Source organism: Protopterus annectens, chromosome 6.part0 (genome assembly GCF_019279795.1).
Source record: "Protopterus annectens isolate FY-2018-M chromosome 6.part0, PAN1.0, whole genome shotgun sequence".
NCBI lineage: Eukaryota > Metazoa > Chordata > Ceratodontiformes > Protopteridae > Protopterus > Protopterus annectens.
In genome coordinates this window covers 1,344,518,494-1,344,539,054 of record NC_056737.1, presented here as the reverse complement: position 1 = coordinate 1,344,539,054, position 20,561 = coordinate 1,344,518,494, and the positions used below count along the sequence as shown (strand labels likewise).

At 42.5% G+C, this 20,561-nt stretch overlaps 1 protein-coding gene across 2 annotated transcripts in view; it reads right to left on the bottom strand.

Moving 5' to 3' along the window:
* The window catches only part of PDIA5 (protein disulfide isomerase family A member 5), a 2,083,676-nt gene that overhangs the window by 1,207,596 nt on the left and 855,519 nt on the right, over positions 1-20,561 (bottom strand). The gene's annotated exons all lie outside the window — the stretch shown is intronic.

Here is a 20,561-nt window from a genome sequence, read left to right as displayed (position 1 = left end):
GGCAAAGAGGTCTACCGTTGAGGTGCCCCATTTCTGAGATATTAGGGTGAAGGTTCTTTCATCAAGCTGCCACTTGTGTGGGTCCAGAAGATTTCTGCTTAAGTGGTCTGCCAGAGAGTTTTGAGAACCTGGTAGGAATTGTGCTAACAGGTGGAGCTGCATGGCAGAGGCTGTGTGCCAAAGGGTCATGGCCAGCCTGCACAGAGGGTAGGAGTGAATCCCTCCCTGCTTGTTGATATACCACATCACAGTGGTGTTGTCTGTTTTGATCAGGAGAGCCCCTGGGAAGAGAAGGGGCTTGAAAGCTGTCAGGGCGTGCTGGACAGCTATCATCTCTTTTTGTCTGATGTGCAGATGGATTTGCTGTGGCTCCATTTATTGGCCCTGTATGCACTGCCGTCCAGCTGTGCACCCCAGGCATACTCTGTTGCATCTGTGGTAAGGGTCTGGGCGGCGGGGTGGTGGTGAGAAGGGTAGTCCCTTGTTGTGGGAGCATGCTGTTGCCCACCAAAGAAAATCTTTTCTGAGGCAAGGTATCATGGGTATAAGAGTCTCCAGGTCTTTGGAGTGTTGACATCAAAGGCTTTTTAGGTACCACTGCCACTGAAGTTTCCTCATATGCAGTTTGGCATATGGAATGAGTAGAATGCAAGATCCCATAAACTCCAGAGCTTGTAGGATTTTCCTTGCAGATAACTGGGGTCTGGTGGCTAGTTCAGAGAAGTAGGCTGTCAGGGAAGTTTGCTTTTCTGGTGTAAGGAATGCCATCTGGGATGCTGTGTCCAGGCTTGCTCCCAGGAATATAATCCTTTGGATGGGTACCTGTTTGGATTTCTTTTCATTGATTGTGTACCCTAGGGAGGTTAGTAGGGACTTTACAAAGGCCAGGTGCTTGAGCAGCTTTTCCTGGCTGTCTGCCTGAATTAGGCAGTCGTCTAAGTATGGGTAAATCTGGATATTCCTTTGTCTTCAAAAGGCAATGGCCGGAGCCAGACATTTTTTGAAAACTCTGAGAGCAGTAGATAAGCCAAAGGGAAGTGCAGAGAACTGAAAGTGCAGAGATTCTGCCCTGAAACGGAGATATTTCCTGCATGATTCCCTGATAGGAATGTGAGGTGGGCCTCTTTTAGGTCTACGGTGGTTAGCCAAGCATCCTTGGAGAGCATGTGTAGCAGCTGCTGGAGGGTGAGCATTTTGAATTTTGGTATCACAAAGAAGGTGTTTAGAATGGATAGATCAAGGGTGGGGCGTCAGGTGCCCTCTTTTCTGGGTACCAGAAAAAGTCTAGAGTAGAAACCTTGGCCGTTCTGTTCTGCAGGAACGTGCTCTACTGCCCTCAGAGAGAGCAGGGAAAGGACTTGCTTTTGCACCTCTGCCCAATGGTTTGGAGTTGGGAGGGTGTGAGAAGAAAATTTGTATCCCTCGGAGACTATGTTGAGAACCCAGCAGTCATTGGTAATGGTGGTCCAGGTGCTTGCATGAAAGGAGAGTTTTCCTCCTACGGGTAACTGAAAGCGGACAGTGGGAATTGGTGGGGGAGGAGAGTCATTGTGAGTTCTTACCATAAGGGGGTGGCTTAGCACTCCCTGTTTTTGAAGAGGAGGAACTCCATTGCTTAGATCTCTGCATTCCATGTGGCTGCTGTCTGGGGGGTCTGCTTCCATGGGGTCTGGGCTTAACTGACCTGGTGGGAGCAGGAAAGGACCAGTGCTTGGTGGGACAATGCCTGCTGAACCTGGGTGGCTGGATCTGTAAAAAGTCCTTAACTGTCTGCATAGATTTTGCTTTTTCTTTCATCTTTTTTAAAACCTCTTCTGCCTTAGTGCCAAATAAGTTGTCTTTGCGCAAGGGGGCATCCGACAATTTATATTTAACATGGCCTGGCAAGGGCTGTTCCTTAAGCCATGCATGTCTCCTAAGGACAAAACCGGTGACTACTGCCCTGCAAGAAGCTACTAGGGCATCAAAACCATAGTGCAAGGTGTGTTTAGTTACTTGACTTTCAGAGTGCATTAACTCTTGTAATGGTTTAGATTCTGCAAAAGCAAGAAAGGATGACATTTTTTGTTTGAAGAGTTCTAGGATAGGTTGCTGAAATTTTAGCATATGGAACTGGCAATTTAATGCTCTGATAGCAAGAGTAGCAGAGGTGTACACTTTTTTACTCCATCTGTCTAGTGCTAGGGAATCCCTGTCTGAGGGGGTGGGATTCTTAGCAGAGGTTGCTTTAATTCCTGTAGGCCCTTGAGAAATTACCTCAGGGTCAGCAGTAGGATTTTTAAAAATAAATTTGTGAGAGTCAGGGACTCTGTAATACCAGTCTGGTTTCTGGGTGCAGGAGGGAGGGTGTCAGGAGTCAAACTGGATTCCTGGAAAACATTCTCCACAACATTCAGGACTGGGGAAATGGCCAGGGGTCTGTGCTGTGGAAGATCTAAGAATTCCCTGAGACTCTTTTTAGACTGAGGGTAGTCCTGACTTTCCCAATGGAAATGCTTCCTTAAGGTATGAAGGGTTTCTCCAAAGGAAAAGTCCTCTGGGGGAAGAGGCTGAAGGAATGGAATTCTCTGCATCAGAATCCTCATAAGCACAGAAGGGTTGCATGTCTTCATATTCAGATGCATCAGAGCCATTAGACTCCTGTTCAGACAAAGCTACAGGAGACAGATCTCTTTTTCTTTTGGAAGGGGTAGCACTTGGCTTCCCCTGATCAGCATAAGGTCTTCCGCCATTTTAAGCATTTGAGACTGAGGCAAGGAAGCAGGTGCCCGAGACTGGGTCGTTGGTTTCTTCGGTGTGGTTCGTACCCTGGGCCTAAGTAATTCAGTAGTTTTCGAAAGAACGATAGACGCAAAAGAAGGTGGTTTGTGTCAAGAATTGGTAGTGCGAAGGACTTCCTCAGAAGCCGGTGCCTGCTCAGCGGCTTCGGACCCATCCAAGGGAGAGACAACTGCAGGATCTTTAGTCGAAGAAGAGTTTTGTGGCATACCAGACTCCGAAAGGATCTCGGTAGTGGCCTGTGAATCCAAAGAAGTGGGCATCAGGGGCTGCGAAAGCACCTCACTGAGGACCAGAGAACTGATGACTAGCTTTACAGAAGCATCATTGGTAGGTTTGGACTTGTGCGGTCTGTCTCTGCCTTTATCCTTACGTTTTTTCAGAAGATCTGTTGTCGGATGGCTTACCGAAGCCATATCGAATTCAAGGACTGTAAGCGAAAATATCTAGCTACAATAAGGGCTCAACGACTTATATTTCTGATGTTGAACAAAGCACAGAAGCGACAGTGGGGGACGTCATAGTCTGGGCCTAAGCAAGTGCCGTAGTAAGAATGAAAGTCTCGGTGTTGTATTTGCTTTCCACAGCCGAGACAATTATTAACTTTTTTCTGATATTGGTTAGTGCAAGAAAAAAGGATCCCCAATGGGGTACTTAGATTTAGAAGACTTCAGCTTCAATTTGGAAGACGAGACGCAGGTAGCGGCCGACCGGCACTCGTGCGAAAGTATAGTTGTGTACACTTACCAGCCGAGGGCTACCCTGGCAGGAATAACCCAAATGTGATGACTGCAGCAGTGAAACACAAAGAACATCTGCTTCGGGCTGCGCAGCAAGAAAGACTGATGTAATGGTGTCAGCTGCCTTACATTATACTACTGACAACCTGATGTTAGTCCTGAAGCGACAGCAACCGATGCAGAAATACTAAGCCTCTGGTATTCGGGCTGGCCAAGGGCTACCCTGGCAGGGATAACCCAAATGTGATGACTGCCAACAGTGAACACGAAGAACATCCTGCAAACGCTGGACCCATCACAGTCCAGCTTTGTTAAAGGAAGGTCATGTCTTTTAAATCTGGTGGAATTTTTTTTGAAAGGGTCACCAAAGCACTGCATGAAGGTAAGACTGTGCACACAGCTTATCTCAACCTGGCCAAGGTTTTGATATAATACCCTCTTCAGGCATTACAGTCAAGCACACTAATTTAGGTATAAACCCTTTTATCACCCACTGGATAGACACCTGGCTCACTGATAGGACCTAGGAGGTCAAAATAGTTGAGGCCACCTCCTTCATGGCATCTATTTCTCTGAAACGGAAGCAAATGCTGAAGGTTTATGGTTGACTAAGTTTGCATATGATTACAAGCTGGGGGTTCTCTGACTCTCCTGCAGACATTAGCATTCGTCAAGAAAATCCATATCTGACTAACAAATGGTGCCAAAGCCAGCTAAGAAATTAATAATTTTACCCTTTGGGAAGTCGACCATCCTGGCTAATTGCTATGTTGATAATAAAGCCCTAAGACAAGACCCAGTGGTCAGGGATCTGGGTACGCATAAAGACAGTACCTCAACATTCGACCACCACATGGCCATATTGGTGAGGAAATCTGTTTATGCTGCGCAGCCTATAAGGGTATGGGGTCTAGTTCCAAAGAGGTCACTATCCCACTGTACTCCACCATTATCAGACCAATCATAGAGAATAGTACTCCCTTTGACATACACCTGACCAGGCATACACAGCAACTAGAGCTACCTCAGAGGTTCCTTACAAAAAGAATACAAGGCTAAACAAACCTGCCTTATGCAGAGTGCTTTAAAGCCCTTTCACTCTACTCAGTCTCCAACAGATCTATGCCTGGCTTACAAGACATCCTCAAACCCCACACTTATGAATTTCCTACAAATTTGTAAGTCAAGGAGTACCAGAAATACAAGGTCTAGAGAAGTGAATTTTGTAACTTAAACAGAACATGCTGGAAAGACAGACATTTGTCCCAGAGACTCCCCCTCCTATGAAACAGGCTTCCCATCCATGTGAAGCTGAGTTCATCTATTAACCAATTTAAGCACAACCTAGACCAGTGAATGGGAACTGGAAATGTACACCAAGCTTAGAAAGCCCCCCCCCCCCCAAACAGGTCGTTAGCCTAGTAACAATCTATGAATCTAAGAGAGGATGGTAGTCAGACCCACAGCCTCCAGTAAACCACTTTAAAATACTTTCAACAAAATCCTACAAAGCAAACTCAACAAGTAACTCAAAGGACATGTAAGACGAGCACCTTGAAACACAGTAAAAATATTACAGAGGAAGGGTCAAAATTAAGTGGAACTTGGGAAGAATACATAAAGCTGGCAATATTCAAAAAAAAAGAGGAAAATTGATGGGAAAATGTTGGAAGCAGTTAAAAGAGGAATAGGAAAAAAAAAAAAAGAACAAAACATGATGAAAGTATGTGCTTTGCAATTTAAAAGAAACGTCTAAAAAGGATACAATAAGAGATCAGCATAAGAAGAGACAGCAATAACAAGACCCACAAGTACTGTTAGAAGAAATAACCCATGAAGAGTTATTGTTTTTACAACTATGCTTAAAGCAATACTTACGCAAAACCATACTTATACAGCAAGTTGGTTTCCCAATAATTAAAAAAAAAGCTTCATGACATTGCTAGTATACATTACATATAGCAACAAGATATTATTAGCAAAACTAAACCGCACTGGCAGTTTTCCTTTCCTGTAAATTATTTTCCTGCAGAAGATATGTACATAACGCTTACTCAACCCTTTTTGTTGCACTGCCTTTCCTCCTCAATCCAGGTCCTCAACCAGCTGTAACTATGGCTACTCCTTACTATGCTTCCAAACTGCTTAGTAGGAGACAAATACCTGGAAAGGTACACATTTTCCTATTAGGTATGGTATGTAATTGTGTGACAGTGGCATGCCTTTCCATGTGACTAATACATCAGTCACAGACCTGTTCACCACTTACTGACAGGACTGCAAGTAACTCTCTCAAACCTCTCCTGAATAGCTCCTGACAACTGGTGCTGAATTTTCTTTATATTCAGTGTATACCAGCACATAATTTGGCATTTCCTGGTGTCCAGTGAGGCAGGACAATTCCCTTTGTGTAATGTAGCCTTAACTGACAGTGCTGTGTGTATGCCCTTTGTAAGTCAGCTAGATGAACTGGATATCTACTATAACAGTGGACAGGCAATGTGTTTTGTCACTATCAGTACAGGGGAAGCAAGAAATTGTTTCCAAGACCACTGCACCTTCTTCCAATACACAGAACAAAACTGTAGATCAGTGTGTGTGTACAACTTTAAGAGGTTGTCTAGGGGCTTGCACAAGTGTATAAATACTGAGCATGTGCAAGCCTGACTGCCATTCTGTAGTAAGCTGTTAAGATGTAAGCATGTATGTATGTGTAGTCTGTCTGTTAATCAGTTCATTTATAGTTTGTAAAGCTGCTATCCATCCTGATATGTTTCTACCTAATAAAACATACAAACGAACTACCCCGCCTGTTCATCTATACTAGGCATGTCTTAAAAGGACATGGGGCTGGAAAGGATGCCAGATTCGTCAGTTTGAGACCGACAGGCACTTGGTTAACACAGGAGGAATACACAGGAGTGAATCATCCCTGCACGTATAACTCCCAAAACAGGTCAGAAATGAATTTTGGGTATTAAAACTTGCTCAAGCTATTTCTTATTTGCAAATCATGAAACAAGGCATTCAGAACTCTCTAAATGAATTTTTAAGTAACAGAAATATTCAATATTACGGTATATTAACAGAAATATTCAAAAATAACTAAGGAAAATGTTTGAAATAACGTCCGAATCCCATAAAACAAATAAAATAAGAGAAACTGCATTTTTTTTTTGCTAAGCACTATTCTTTTGCATTAAAAAAAGTTATTTGAGTTGTTTGAAGTGTATGAAGTGTTCACATGTTTGTGCAGTATTACAGTACAGTTATTTCTCAAAATACAGCCATTACATAGCATATTTCGCAAAGTAAAACATTTTGAAGAGTTCATTGTGCATTTGAATGTTACTACAAATGCTGGCTGTGTGCATGTTCGTACATTACAAGGGCCATATTTTCAGTGTGTTTGAGCATAATTTGTTGGCATGGCAGATGGATTTCGGAAACCAACTCCACTTGTGTTTGACAATAATGATGCAAAGAACTGGAGAGGGCTACATTTTCTGATAAAGCTGACTGTACAAAGGCATTTATTCTGCTTAATTTAGCTGGTTCAGAAGCCATAGAAAGCAAACGTGCATTTGTGTATGCACCTGCTGTCTTTGTAGGAGAGAGGGAAAACACCATCATACAGTTGTACCGGCTGGGTCAAGGGAGGACCCCAGAGTGCTTAAAAGATAAATTTAGAGAAATGTGTAACCCCCAAAACAAATGTTATAATGAAAAAGCATTTATTTTACACAAGGTATCAAAAGCCTGGTGAAATTTTTGCAGCATATACAACTGATTTGAGAAACAAAGCTAAAATGTGCAGATTTGGTGATTTAATGGAAGAGTTGATAAAAGACAGACTTGTGTGTGGTATTAAAGATGATGCTGAGAGAAGGATTTTGCTTTGTGACAGTAATTTAACTTTGAATAAGGCCATTCAGATTTGTCAAATATATGTGCTTACAGAAAAGCACACAAATACGCTTACAAATGATAGATGCATGCTTCCAGTAACTTCTAAAGTCCATGTTGATATTATGCAGCATGTGGTTACAGAAACAGGCCCAAACACATGACTGCAACTGTAAACCCTGCAACACTCACAAGGAAACCCCGTACTAGCTCTCTGGCAAGTTCCAGAGCATGCTCTGGAAATCGCAGTCTCAGTAAAATGCAAGAGTGAGTCAGCACACTCAAAGAATGTGCCTATATCCAGTTTCATAGCCAACTGTCGTAATTCTGGAAAAATCATGAGCCTAAAAGGAAAAATATTTAGCTTTTGGTCAGCAATGTCACAAATGCAATAAGTGGAATCACTTCAAAAGGTTTTGTAAATCAAAATGCACACATTCTTTTATTAAAAGGGAACATTCAAAGAGACAAGTTGATTATTTAGAAAGCTGCAACCCTTCTTTTGATGGTGATGGTGCGTCAGTGCTTCATGAAACAGTTAATGCAGTAGATTTAAGGGCAAAGAAAAAAGTATTTTATGCTGTTCGGATAAATGGAAAACCCATAGAGCTCAAAGTTTGACACAGGTTCAAAGTGCAATGTTATGTCTGCAGAAACATTTGCTAGACTATGTGCTGATGAGAAGCTTGATTTGGCAAAGTATGTGAAGTTTGTTGCTAATGGTGGTGAAGAGGTTCAAACCAAAGGCTCAGTAGTACTTTCATGTTGCTCTGCTGAGAGAAGCTACAACTTGTTATTTTATGTGGTCAAGAGGCACATACAGTCATTATTAGGGTTCAGAGAGAGTTTGAAAATGGAAATATCATTTAATAAAGAAGCCCATTATGCTGGTTTGAAACACTACTAATTTTGCCCAATACATTTTCTCTACCTATGCTGATCTTTCCAAAGACAAACTAGGCAAGCTTCCAGCTGTGTACTCCATGAAGTTAGACCCAGACATCACAGGGTCAAAGCCAAGCTAGACAAAATGTTGCAGCAAGGTGTAATTTGTCCAATCGATGAACCGACTGAATGGGCATCTTCCATGGTGGTAGCTCATAAGAAAAAAATGGTGCAGCAAGGAGTAATATGACCAGCTGATGAACCGACTGAATGGGCATCTTCCATGGTGGTAGCTCATAAGAAAAGCTCAGATGACATCAGAATATGCATTCTGACAAAATGTTGCAGCAAGGTGTAATTTGTCCAATCGATGAACCGACTGAATGGGTATCTTCCATGGTGGTAGCTCATAAGAAAAAAATGGTGCAGCAAGGCGTAATATGACCAGCTGATGAACCGACTGAATGGGTATCTTCCATGGTGGTAGCTCATAAGAAAAGCTCAGATGACATCAGAATATGCATTGATCCATGAGATTTGAAAGGCACTGAAAAGACCTCATCATCCAATGCATACAGTAGAAGTCACAGCTCTGATGCCAAATGCCACTGTTTATTTTCTGCCTTAGATGCAGAGAGTTCATTTTGGCAAATTTTACTTGACAAGACATCCTTGTTGCTAACTTGTTCAGCACTCTTTTTGGCAGATACAGATTTCTGAGAATGCCATTTGGGATAAATTCTGTCAGTGAAGTCTTTCAGAGTGCAATGGAGCAAATTTTTTTTTTGGTACCCCTGTGCTATTATAGTAGATATTTTGGTAGGAGGTAATGGTGAAGCTGAGCATAACAGAAACCTTGAGAAAGTTCTGGAAAGAGCTCAAGTGAATCATAAGTGGAATCCTCAGAAGTGCAAGTTCTGGTTACGAGAAGTTACTTATGTTGGTCATCTGTTTACCAGTTCAGGCTTATGACTAGACCCTTCCAAGCAAACCAGCTATTCTTGAGATGCCAGCTCCAGACAATGTTTAAGCCCTAGAATGCTTTCTTGGCATGGTTAACTACCTAGGCAAGTTCATTCCAAACTTAAACCAACTAGCAGCACCGTTTAGAGAGCTGACAAATAATGTATCCTGGTCATGGTTGGAACATCACCAAACAGCATTTGATGTCCTGAAACAGAGAATTGCCAGTCCATCAACTCATGGATACTATGATGGTCACAAACCATTTAGGCTTTCCTGTGATGCTTTGAAATTTGGTCTTGGTGCAGTCGTTCTTCAAGAGGGTCATCCTGTTGCCTGTGCGTCCAGATCTCAAACCCAAACTGAGATGCAGTTTGCTCAGATAGAGAAAGAACTTTTGGCAATTGTGTTTGCATGTTCAAAGTTCCATGATTATATTTATGGTAGCCCTATCCAGATCGAAACAGACCACCAACCTCTAGTCACTATTTTGAGAAAGCCTATGCATTTAGCTCCAGCCAGATTACAATGTATGATGTTGAGATTGCAGAAATACAATTTCAATCTTGTCTACACAAAAGGCAAACTTCTTTATCTCACTGATACTTCCAGAGCACCCAGAAATTCCACTGAAGAGCATGAGAATGAGAAAGTTGATTGTGAAGTCATGAAAGTGAGAAATTATTCTTCCACATGTTTAGATGAGCTTAGAAATCATACAGCCTCAGATCCTGTTTTACAGAATTTCAATCACTTTCTCAATCGAAGTTGTCCATTACAGCAATTTAGTTCAACTCTAGAATTGCAACCGTATTTTCCATACAGAAATGAGATTTTGTCTGATAATGGTATTGTCATGAAAGGTTCTAAATTGTTCCAAAGTCCTTGCAACAAGAATATATCACTATCTTGCATCGTGGCCACCCAGGAATCAATTCCACAAAAAGAAGGAAGGAAGGACTAGAGTTCTGGCCTTCTATGTCGCAAGATATTGACAGAATATTTTCATCTTGTTCTTGTATGAAATAGTACAAAGCCACATCAACAGAAGGAACCACTTCACCTAAACCAGATTCCTGAACTACCTTGGTTGACAGTAGCCACTGATATTTTTGAGTGAAATGGTCAACATTACTTCGTGTTAGTAGCCTCTTATTCCAATTGGTTCGAGACTGGCCTACTTCCTAACCTAGCATCCAGTACTGTCATTAATATGATGACTCATCATTTTGCAGTTCATGGTAGTCTGACAACAGTATGCAGTTTACTAGCCAGCAATTCAAAAGATTTGCCAAAAAGTGGGACTTTACTCACATCACAAGTAATCCTGAGTATCCACAGTCAAATGGTTTCATAGAATGTGCAGTTGAAAGTGTGAAACAGTTATTTGAGAAATCGAAATGAGACAATAGTGATGTTTTTCTGAATCTCTTGAATCTCAGAAATGTTTCTCATGATAAATATCTTGGTTCACCTGCCCAGAGACTTATGGCGAGACAAACCAGAACTACATTACCAATCAGCAGTAGTTTATTGGTTCAAAGTGCTAAGAATAACACATTTGTGAAAACCCATTTGTTAAAGAAACCCCTATCCCAGAAGTCTTATTACGATAAGTCCAGCAATCCATTAGGTGAAAGAAAGACAGTGAGAATGCAAACGTGCAAAGGTTTTTGATCAGATTGGAGTCGTGAACTGTACTTGCCCAGAGCAGAGACTGTACACTGTGGAACTGCAAGGAGCAGAGTTTAGGTGGAATTGGAAACATCTGATGCCAGTGACCGAGCCTGTACCACAGCACTTAGCCTGAGAGAAAGATTTTTTATCTCAGGAGTGACTTGCCCAGCGTTCCAGTTCCTAAGGATGTTCCAGTGAATATCCCTATTCCAGAGATGAATCCCGAAGTTTCTGATTAGAGTTGTTCACCAAAGACTGTCTCTGTTAAAGTCAATTCTGAATACTGTGTTACTAGGATCAGGTTGTATTTCCAGACCATGTTACAGATACACGGCAACTTAGACATGAACACTGTGTTGTTTCTAATGTCTTATTCTAATGTCATTTCATAGGAGACAATTCTTTAAGAGGGAGGATGTAGATATGTGCGTGTGTACAACTTTAAGAAGCTTTCTAAGGGCTTGCACAAGTGTATAAATACTGAACACATCCGAGCCTGACTGCCATTTTGTAGTAAGCTATTGAGATGTAATATGTCTGTGTAGTCTGTCTGTTAATCAGTTTGTTTATATTTTGTAAAGTTGCTATCCATCCTGATGTGTTTCTACCTAATAAAGCATATAAACTAACTACCCCGCCTGTTCGTCATCTATACTAGAGAGGAACGAGTAATAAAAATTATATGAAAGTCCTAACGCCTCTCCTCCCCCTCACCCACGGGCAACTCTCAGAGATTTCAAGTGCTTGATAGGGGTTGGGTGGTACTGCGGCTGCAACTCAAACACCTGTCATGGAAGCAGTGGCATCAAAACAATACTATCTCACCCACTTTGCTGATTCATCAGTATCCCACATCCATTTTGGTATTATAGACTGCCAAAATCTAAAACATTTATACTTAGTTTTGTACATGCTTCACATCTGGCTAAGCAAATTAAAAACACCACCTGAAATACAATATACTATAAATCCATTAAGTAATCTCCATACATAGAATATTCATACCCCTTTCCTCTCCTTTCACGTCTCAGCTCACCTTGTTATATCACTTCCTCTTTGTTCACCTTTCTCTCCAGTTTTTCTCACTCTTTTTTCACCTTCTTCTAGCTTCTCTTCCCTGCTCCTACCTTCATACTTTGCATATAATTTTTAACTCACAACATAGAATTTTATATTTAGTTTTTTTCTGTAAATATAGTTCTTCCCTTCTACTTGCTCCTTTCACCCATATCCAGTATATATTTTATCTGCATGTGTGTAATTAGTCACTAAGTGAACACAAAAAATAATACATTACACACACACACACAATGATATATATATATATATATATATATATATATATATATATATATACACACACACACACACACACACACACACACACACACACACACACACACACACACACACACACACACACACTAAAGTTATGTACTTACCATAACACTAGATCCATGTTGTCATGTTCCATATGGCTCAACAGTTGAGTTATCAGGTCTAACCTCATCTCTTTATTCAAGAACTTGGATTAAGGACTATGACTTTTCTCCTATCCATGCTTGCCCTCGTACCCCAATTACCTCGGACTGAGTTTACCTGTTTGTAGCCAACACTGCACTTACTGAGCACAATACAGGACTAGCAACCCAAGACTGAATAACAAGGGACATAATGTAGCAGGAGCTGACTGCCCAAAAATACAGGGCCCCTGGTCAGGTCCAACTGATTAACTAGGGTTAAAAAAGAACAATTTAGGATGGGGGATAGAGAGCGAGAGTGTTAAGCAGGATGGAACAAAACAACACAGATCTAGCATTATACTAATACAGAATTTTCATATTTGATTCTGTCTTTATCATCCAACTCAACAGCTAGGAAAAAAGAACAGATTCCCAAGCTACCCAGGAATCCGGCTGGTCTCATGGAAGGATATTCAAAAGTACAGTGGAGTCAAAGGCTGAATTGAGATCCAGATTGCACATCCAATCTGTAGTGCAAGACAAATGTGTGAACTGTAGACCAAGTAGCAACAGTACATATCTCATAAACAAAAATCCAGAACAACAGTGCAAACAAAACACTAGTAAACGATCCACAAAACGCACTGTATAGAGGAGAAGCCAAGCACCGGACAGCTGAAGTTAAAATTCCAAATTTATTCGATGAACCAAACACAAACATTTGTGTTTGGTTCATCTAATAAATTTGGAATTTTAACTTCAGCTGTCCGGTGCTTGGCTTCTCCTCTATACAGTGCTTTTTGTACATCACAGTACATATCTCATCAATGAGAACCCTAGCGAAGATAAATATGGAGGTAGATACAACTCTAGATGAATGAGCCTTTGGTTTGCCATAAACAAAGGAAATACAATCAGACAGTCAACCTGGACAAGGTTAGTTTAGAGACTCCTTGTCCCAATTTTGTCTTTGAGAAGGAAAGAAAAGGCTGGTCTGATTTTCTGATATCCGTTTGTGCGATGTAAATACCTGAATTGATGACGAACATCAAAATGTACACTATATTCTCCTTTGTTTGAAACATTTGCAAACACTGGTAGATTGACCATCAGATTAAGATTCGCTTCATAGGCTACTTTTGGTAGAAAATGATAGTTTCCAAAGATACCCTCTCCTTGTGAAACACAAGGAAAGGAGGCCTGAAAGACAATGCTTGTAAGCCCCAAAATTTTCCTAGATAAAGTAATTTTATTTATTTATTTTATTTTTAATAAAAAACTAATAAATAAATAAAGTAATTGCTACTAAAAAGTTTGTTTTCCAAGTAAGGAATTTTAGGTCCGCAGAGGATGCAGGCTCAAGCTCAAAGGGAGCCATAGTTACTGCTTGCAACTTGATATTAATATCTCATGGAAGAAACTGATCCCTGATTAGAGGTCTTGGGAGAAAGGCTCCATTCAAGAGGGCTTTGGAAATTTTCAACAAAGCAATGGAAATTTGATTTTGGCCCCCATGGAAACTAGAAATGTTTAATAACTGCACATTAATAGTTGATAATCTATCATCATTCTGAAACAATTCCTCTAATAAATCTACACTGGCTGGTTGTGGAGCTGAAAATGGGTCCAAACCTTTGGAAGAAACCCATATGGTGAGTCTTTTCCATTTGCTAAGGTAAACCTTCCTAGTGTTTGTTGTCTGTGAGGCCATCAAAATATGAATGACTGGAGAAGACAGCCTGGCATCTCTGGTCAACATTAAAATGAGTAAAACCATAAGGCCAATTTCAGAGTTTTTATATCTTGGTAAGGCTGACCAGATGAGGGAAGCATAAGGTCTGGATGCAGATCCAGCACCCATCAGAGTTATTTCAGCTGAGGTCAAAGAAAGGGGAACCAAACCTGCCGCAGCCAAAAAGGAGCAATGAAAATGACCATCAACTTGCACCTCATAGCTTTCTGAAGAAATGTGGTTATCAGTGGAAAGGCATAAAGGAAATAATGGAGACCAGGGGGTCAATTGCGGATTACAGTACCCCTCAGTGCCTGTGCCTGTCCCTGTAGGGAAATCATGGAAAAGTAGATGATGCATTTTTTGTTTAGATGAAAAATGAAAAGACTGCAGCTCCAGCGACTTAACATCATTGACACCACTGACTGACTGTGGGACCACTCATGAGGCAGATGAACAGAACTGCTCAGTTTGTCCACTAGAACACTGGAAGTCCCTGGGATGTTCATTGTGACTAGAAAGAGTGTGAGACTATGCCCATTGCCACACTCTCATGGCTTCCCCACACAGTGGGTATGAATGGGTTTTTCCTTTCTTGCTGATATACCAGAACACCACCACATTATCTACCTGAATAGATACCACCCTCAGGGAAGGAGTCCTAATAGATACCACCCTCAGGGAAGGAGTCCTTAAATGCCTGTTATGCTGGGATGACTGCCATCATCTCCAAGACACCAATGTAAAGGCTGGCTTCTGCAGATGATGATGTGCCTTGAACTATGTTCCTTTCATAATGCTCCCCACCCCAGAAGGGAAGCACCCGTGGTCACAATGACTTAATGGGGGTGGAAGAGTGAATGGTCGACCCATGTGACCACCAGTGAGGTTAACCACTAATGGATTGATTCATACATACTGGTGTGAGATGTACTGGGGAATGAAGGGATTGATACATCAAATGACCATTGTACAGAGTGTCCATTGTAGGGCTCTCATGTTGAACCTTATCCGAGGTATTACTGTCATCAATGAGGCCATGGAACCCAGTAGTTGAAGGACAAGTCTTGCTGGAGGGTTAGGAAGAGAAAGGGCTCTTAAGATATTTGACAGAGACAGAATTCTGAATTTCAGAAGGATGGCTATCCAAGTAGTTGAAGCTAGGAAGCATTCTATGAACCCTACTGCCTGTGCTGGTGTCAGCTGTTTTTTGGCAAGGTTGATCATAATTCCTCAAGTACAGAACTAGATGGGGCAAGATGTCCTTACTTAATTAGGAGATCTCTGGTGGATACACAGCACTTGTTCAGAAATCATTGTAAGGACTAAACAAGCTACAAATTACTACATCACTCAACTTTCCTCATTTGGCTAGAGGAACACAGTTTTTAGTACTTAATAAATAAGCACCTATCCAGGCATGTCTAAGAGTCCACTCCCGGTGTTTTCTCCTGTCTACCTGATGAATCTGGGCATCTTGCGGCAATGCAGCAACTGCCTCATGTACACAGACAACCCTCTCCTCCCACCACCCAGCACTACAACCTGTGAGAGATGCACTTATATAGCCAAACTGAGAGCAAAGCTCTCTTCACCCAAGACTGGACTAGACAGTCAAGAGGAGAAGGTAAACACTTGCACCATACCACAATCACATAGTCCCTCAAAACCTACACCACCAACAGACACACACAGAAACTCAAAAGACACACACCTACATTCGCGGAGGTTCTCAAAAATAATCTGCCCAACCAAAAGGGACCTTCAAAGCAAAAACGCAAGCAACCTCCACCCCCCAACACAACCCAAATGACACACAGCCCACAGACTCAGTGTGCCACTCACCCACAACCCATAAGGCATAAAAACGTACCCCAACACTCTAGTCATAGGTGACTCTATAGTCAGGCACACTGATGTTCCACTCACCAAGCTAAACAAGCAGAAAGTTACTGTCAGCTGTCTGTCAGGTGCCAGGATCCGCCACATAACTCATGCACTCAGGTCACTCCACAACAAGTACAAATATGACTCTCTCATTGTCCATGTTGGTGTGAATGACCTGAGATGTACCTCCCTGGGCTACATGAAAAGAGACATGGAAGAGCTGTCCGATCTTGTAGCCCAGGCAGGTATGACCCTAGCCCTGAGTAGCATCCTGCCATCACCCAGAATGATACCACAGTACAAGGACAAAATGCCTGACTTCAACAACTGGCTAAGCTTCTAGTGTCATTCCAAGGGGATCCAGTATCTGTCTGCCTGGGATGACATGACTGACAAACCACGATGCTTTGCCAGAGATGGCCTGCACCTGTCGCCCTTGGGATTCCGGATACTGGCTAAGGCTCTTGCCACCCCTACAGTGCCTTTTTTAGGCAAGACTCAAATGACAAATTCACCACCTTAACAGGCACAAGCAAGCAAAATCTGAGGGTAATGCTACATAATGCTAGAAATCTAAACCTCAAAATGCACTCACTAGAGGCGCTCCTTAAAATGGAGAACATCAACATCTGTGCAGTGACAGAGACCTGGTTCAAGGCTCCAGAGAGCACCCCTGCATTACCAGGCTATAATTCATACCACACCTTTCAGCCACCTAACCTGGACCGAAGCACTAAAGGCGGAGGCATGTCCATATTCATTAAGGATATCCACAGCTCCAGGCTACTTGCTCAGCATAATGCATCCGAGATTATCCAAGTGCAACTAACTCTGGGCAAGACCGCAATCCAAACTGTAGCTTGCTACAGATCCCCCACCATGCCCCAGGATTCCCACTCCTCATTTCTTGATACACTGGAAATTATTAGGGTACAATCTAACACCCTAATAATGGGCGATTTCAACAACCCCATTAACTGGGAAAACTAGTCATGTACCAACTCTTGTGCTCAACGTTTTCTGGAATTCATAAATTCCAACGCCTTGGATCAACTTATCCACACCCCGACCAGGGGCAGCAATATCCTAGACCTGGTCATTACCAACATGGGCAACCGGTTTTCCACACCAGAGGTCAATTCCTTGTTGGTCAGATCCGACCACAAGCAAATCACCCTACACATTCACATCCCACCCCCACCCCCCCATTAGGGAAACCACCATAAAAAATTTCTCCAAAGCCAACTTCACGCTTCTTAAGACAGAAGTGGCAAACTTCACGACACCCATGCTGATGGACAATAGAGGTACAACTGCTGAATCCTATACAATTGCACTTTATAAGCACCTACATGAGTGCATGGATCGTGCAATCCCTAACAGAACCAAGATGCTATCCTCCAAAAAAAGGAAGCCAATCTAGTGGTCCCCTGCCATAAACAAACTCTACAACAGAAGAAAGAAACTGTTGCAAAAAAAGAGTAAAATCCCATGATTGGAGGAACTCTGTGGTCAGCCTCAGTAAGAAGCTGAGATCCCTCATAAAATCCTCCAAAGCTAGTTACGAAAACAAAATCGCCACTGATTCTAAAGACAACCACAAAGCATTCTATAGCTATGTTAAGAATCTCAATGGCAACACTCAGATCTGCTCTGAGTTATAGCACAACGGCACTAAATATACAGAACCAATGGATATTGCCAACATCCTGGCAGATAGGCTCAGTGTGCTAAATTTTCCCCTCTCTCATCCCCTAAAGGGCCCATCTCTATACCGGAAGAATGCAAAGTTCCTGTAATCACGGCTGCACAGGTAATAAACACACTCTCCAAAGCCAAGAACACAGCATCTATGGGACCTGACAACATCCCAGGCTGTGTTCTACATGAACTACAGAACGAACTGGCACCCCATCTAAGTACCATGTTCAATCATAGCCTCACCTCTGGCTTTGTGCCCACTGAATGGCGTACAGCAACGGTTATCCCACTCCACAAAGAGGGAGCCACCACAGACCCCGGGAACTACCGCCCCATTAGCCTGATGAGCCTGGTCTACAAGGCTATGGAAAGTATCATCATGGAACTTATAAACAAGGACATTGGTAATCTCCAAACTCTGGACCCTACCCAGTTTGGGTTTGTAAAAGGGAGATCATGTTTCCTAAACCTGACAGACTTATTTGAAGCTGTCACCAAAGCCGCAGATGAGGGTAAGGTGGTTCACACAGCCTATCTAGATCTCGCCAAAGCTTTCAACACCATCCCCCACTCTGGAATTATAGATAAACTCACTAAACTAGGTATACATCCCTATGTCACAAGATGGGTTGCCAACTGGCTCATTGACAGAACCCACACTGTAAAAGTAGTAGACTCTAAATCCAACTTCAGACCAGTGACAAGTGGAGTACCACAGGGGTTCAGTCCTAGGTCATCTCCTGTTTGGTATCTACTTCTCTGAAGTACAGGCTAACACAGAAGGTCTTTGGCTAACAAAGTTCACAGATGACTGCAAACTAGGAGCCATAATCAAAACTCCTAACGATGTGGACATCCTACAAAAGGGCCTCACTGAGACAGATGCCTGGTGTCAAAGCCATGGCCTCAAGCTCAATGCCAAAAGTGCATTGTCATCCCTTTTGGTAAAAACTCTGTACCCATGAACTACCACATAGGCGGTAGTCTATTTAACACAAAGTGTGATAAGAGACCTTGGGACACAGGTGGACAGTAGTCTCTCCTTTGATAATCACATTGCCACAGTAGTCAGGAAATCCTTCTACGTGGCACACCTCATCACAAAAGGTTTCTCATCCAGGAAAAAAGAGGTCATTGTTCCCCTCTACTCATCACTCATTAGACCCATTATAGAGTACAATGCCCCTTTTGGTATGTACCTCACAAGACATCTGCAATAACTGGAAAGGCCACAGAAATACCTCACAAAGTGGACTACTGGCCTCAAACAGATGCCCTATGTAGACAGTCTCAAAAAACTCCAGCTTTACTCTGTCGCATATCGCCTATTCAGAGGTGATCTCTGCCTAACATACAAAGCTATGTCAAACCTAGAGCTATTGGATATGCTCCACTTAAAGAAATTCCAATCCCTTCGAGCTACACGCTCTAGGGACCTAAACCTTGTCACCACAATAAACAGAATATGCTGGAGGGATAGATTCCTGTCCCAGAGACTTCCCATACTCTGGAACAAACTACCCATCTACATCAAACAAAGCTCCTCATTAGCACTCTTCAAGAAAAATCTTGATGATTGGATGGGAGATAGGAAATTCACCCCGGGGATCACTTCTGTGGCTTTGCTTGACAGGGGCACAGGAAAATAATTTCCTTGGGTGACAAAAGCCAGGGTACCGTTTGGCTAGGCTTATATAGGCCCTATAGCCAATAGCCTAGTACCTACCTATGAACCTATACAGTGAGTAGTCAGTCCTCCATGTAGGAAAACACCTGGAATCCTTGCAGCCTGAGATATGCTGCCACCATTGCCATGAATTTGGTGAACACCCTGGGGCTGTGGTGATTGCTCAGAGTTGAAAATGACTGTCTCTTAAGCTAGAAACAGAGAAATCTTCCAGACTGTCTTACTACCTTGATAGGATAGTAGCCATCATGGATATCTATTGAGCACATTCAGTCATCCTTCCTCAAAAGGGGAAGAATGGACTGAACCTTGACCATCCAGAACATTGTCTGTTTCACAAACTGTCTGGGGTAGCTTAGGGTCAGAATGGGACTGAGGTCCCCTGTTTTCTTTGGAAACAAAAAGAACCTTGAACTGACTCCGGATCCTTGCTAGTCTGGTGGGACCTCCTGGACAACTCATTTCCAACTGATTGGGTGGAACATTGGGAATTCTTGCTGTCTTTTGTGGAAGGGAAACGAAGGGAATAATGTAGTCTCTTGTAATTATCCTCTGCACCCAGAAATCTTGAGCGATGGCCTGCCAGGCATGAGGGTGCAGGGATAAGGCTCTAGATAGCATCAGTTGGGCAATCATTCAGGAGCGACAGAAAGGTTTCCCAGTGATGAGACCTTGGAACCCTTGATTCTGCAGTCTGCCTCTGGGGTGACATCCACTAAAGTTATTTTCCACTCTGCACCAGTGGAAGGGGTTGCTCTCAGCAGAAGCATCATGGACAAAACCCTGGCACTTTCAAAACCACAACTTTTTCTCACCCTTTTGGTTCCAGGGAAAAATCTTCTAAGAGTGGAAAAATTTGCGGCAACTGCAGGTAGGGTTTCTGGTATGGGTTTCTTTAATTTTTGGTCAAAAGTAGGTTGGACCATCAAATGGAGCATTAACAAAGGACATTTTGAAGCCTTCCACAAAATCTCCTAGTTGCATACAGCAGTGACAATGAACAGCAATGCCAGCGTCTGCTGCCTTTGCCATGCCATCAGGTGCATTAGAGAGCAGATGCATGGTCATTCTGGTCACTGATTGTAGGATAGATAGTTGTAACTCTACTAATTTCTGAATGACCATAAGTAAATTACCCAAGA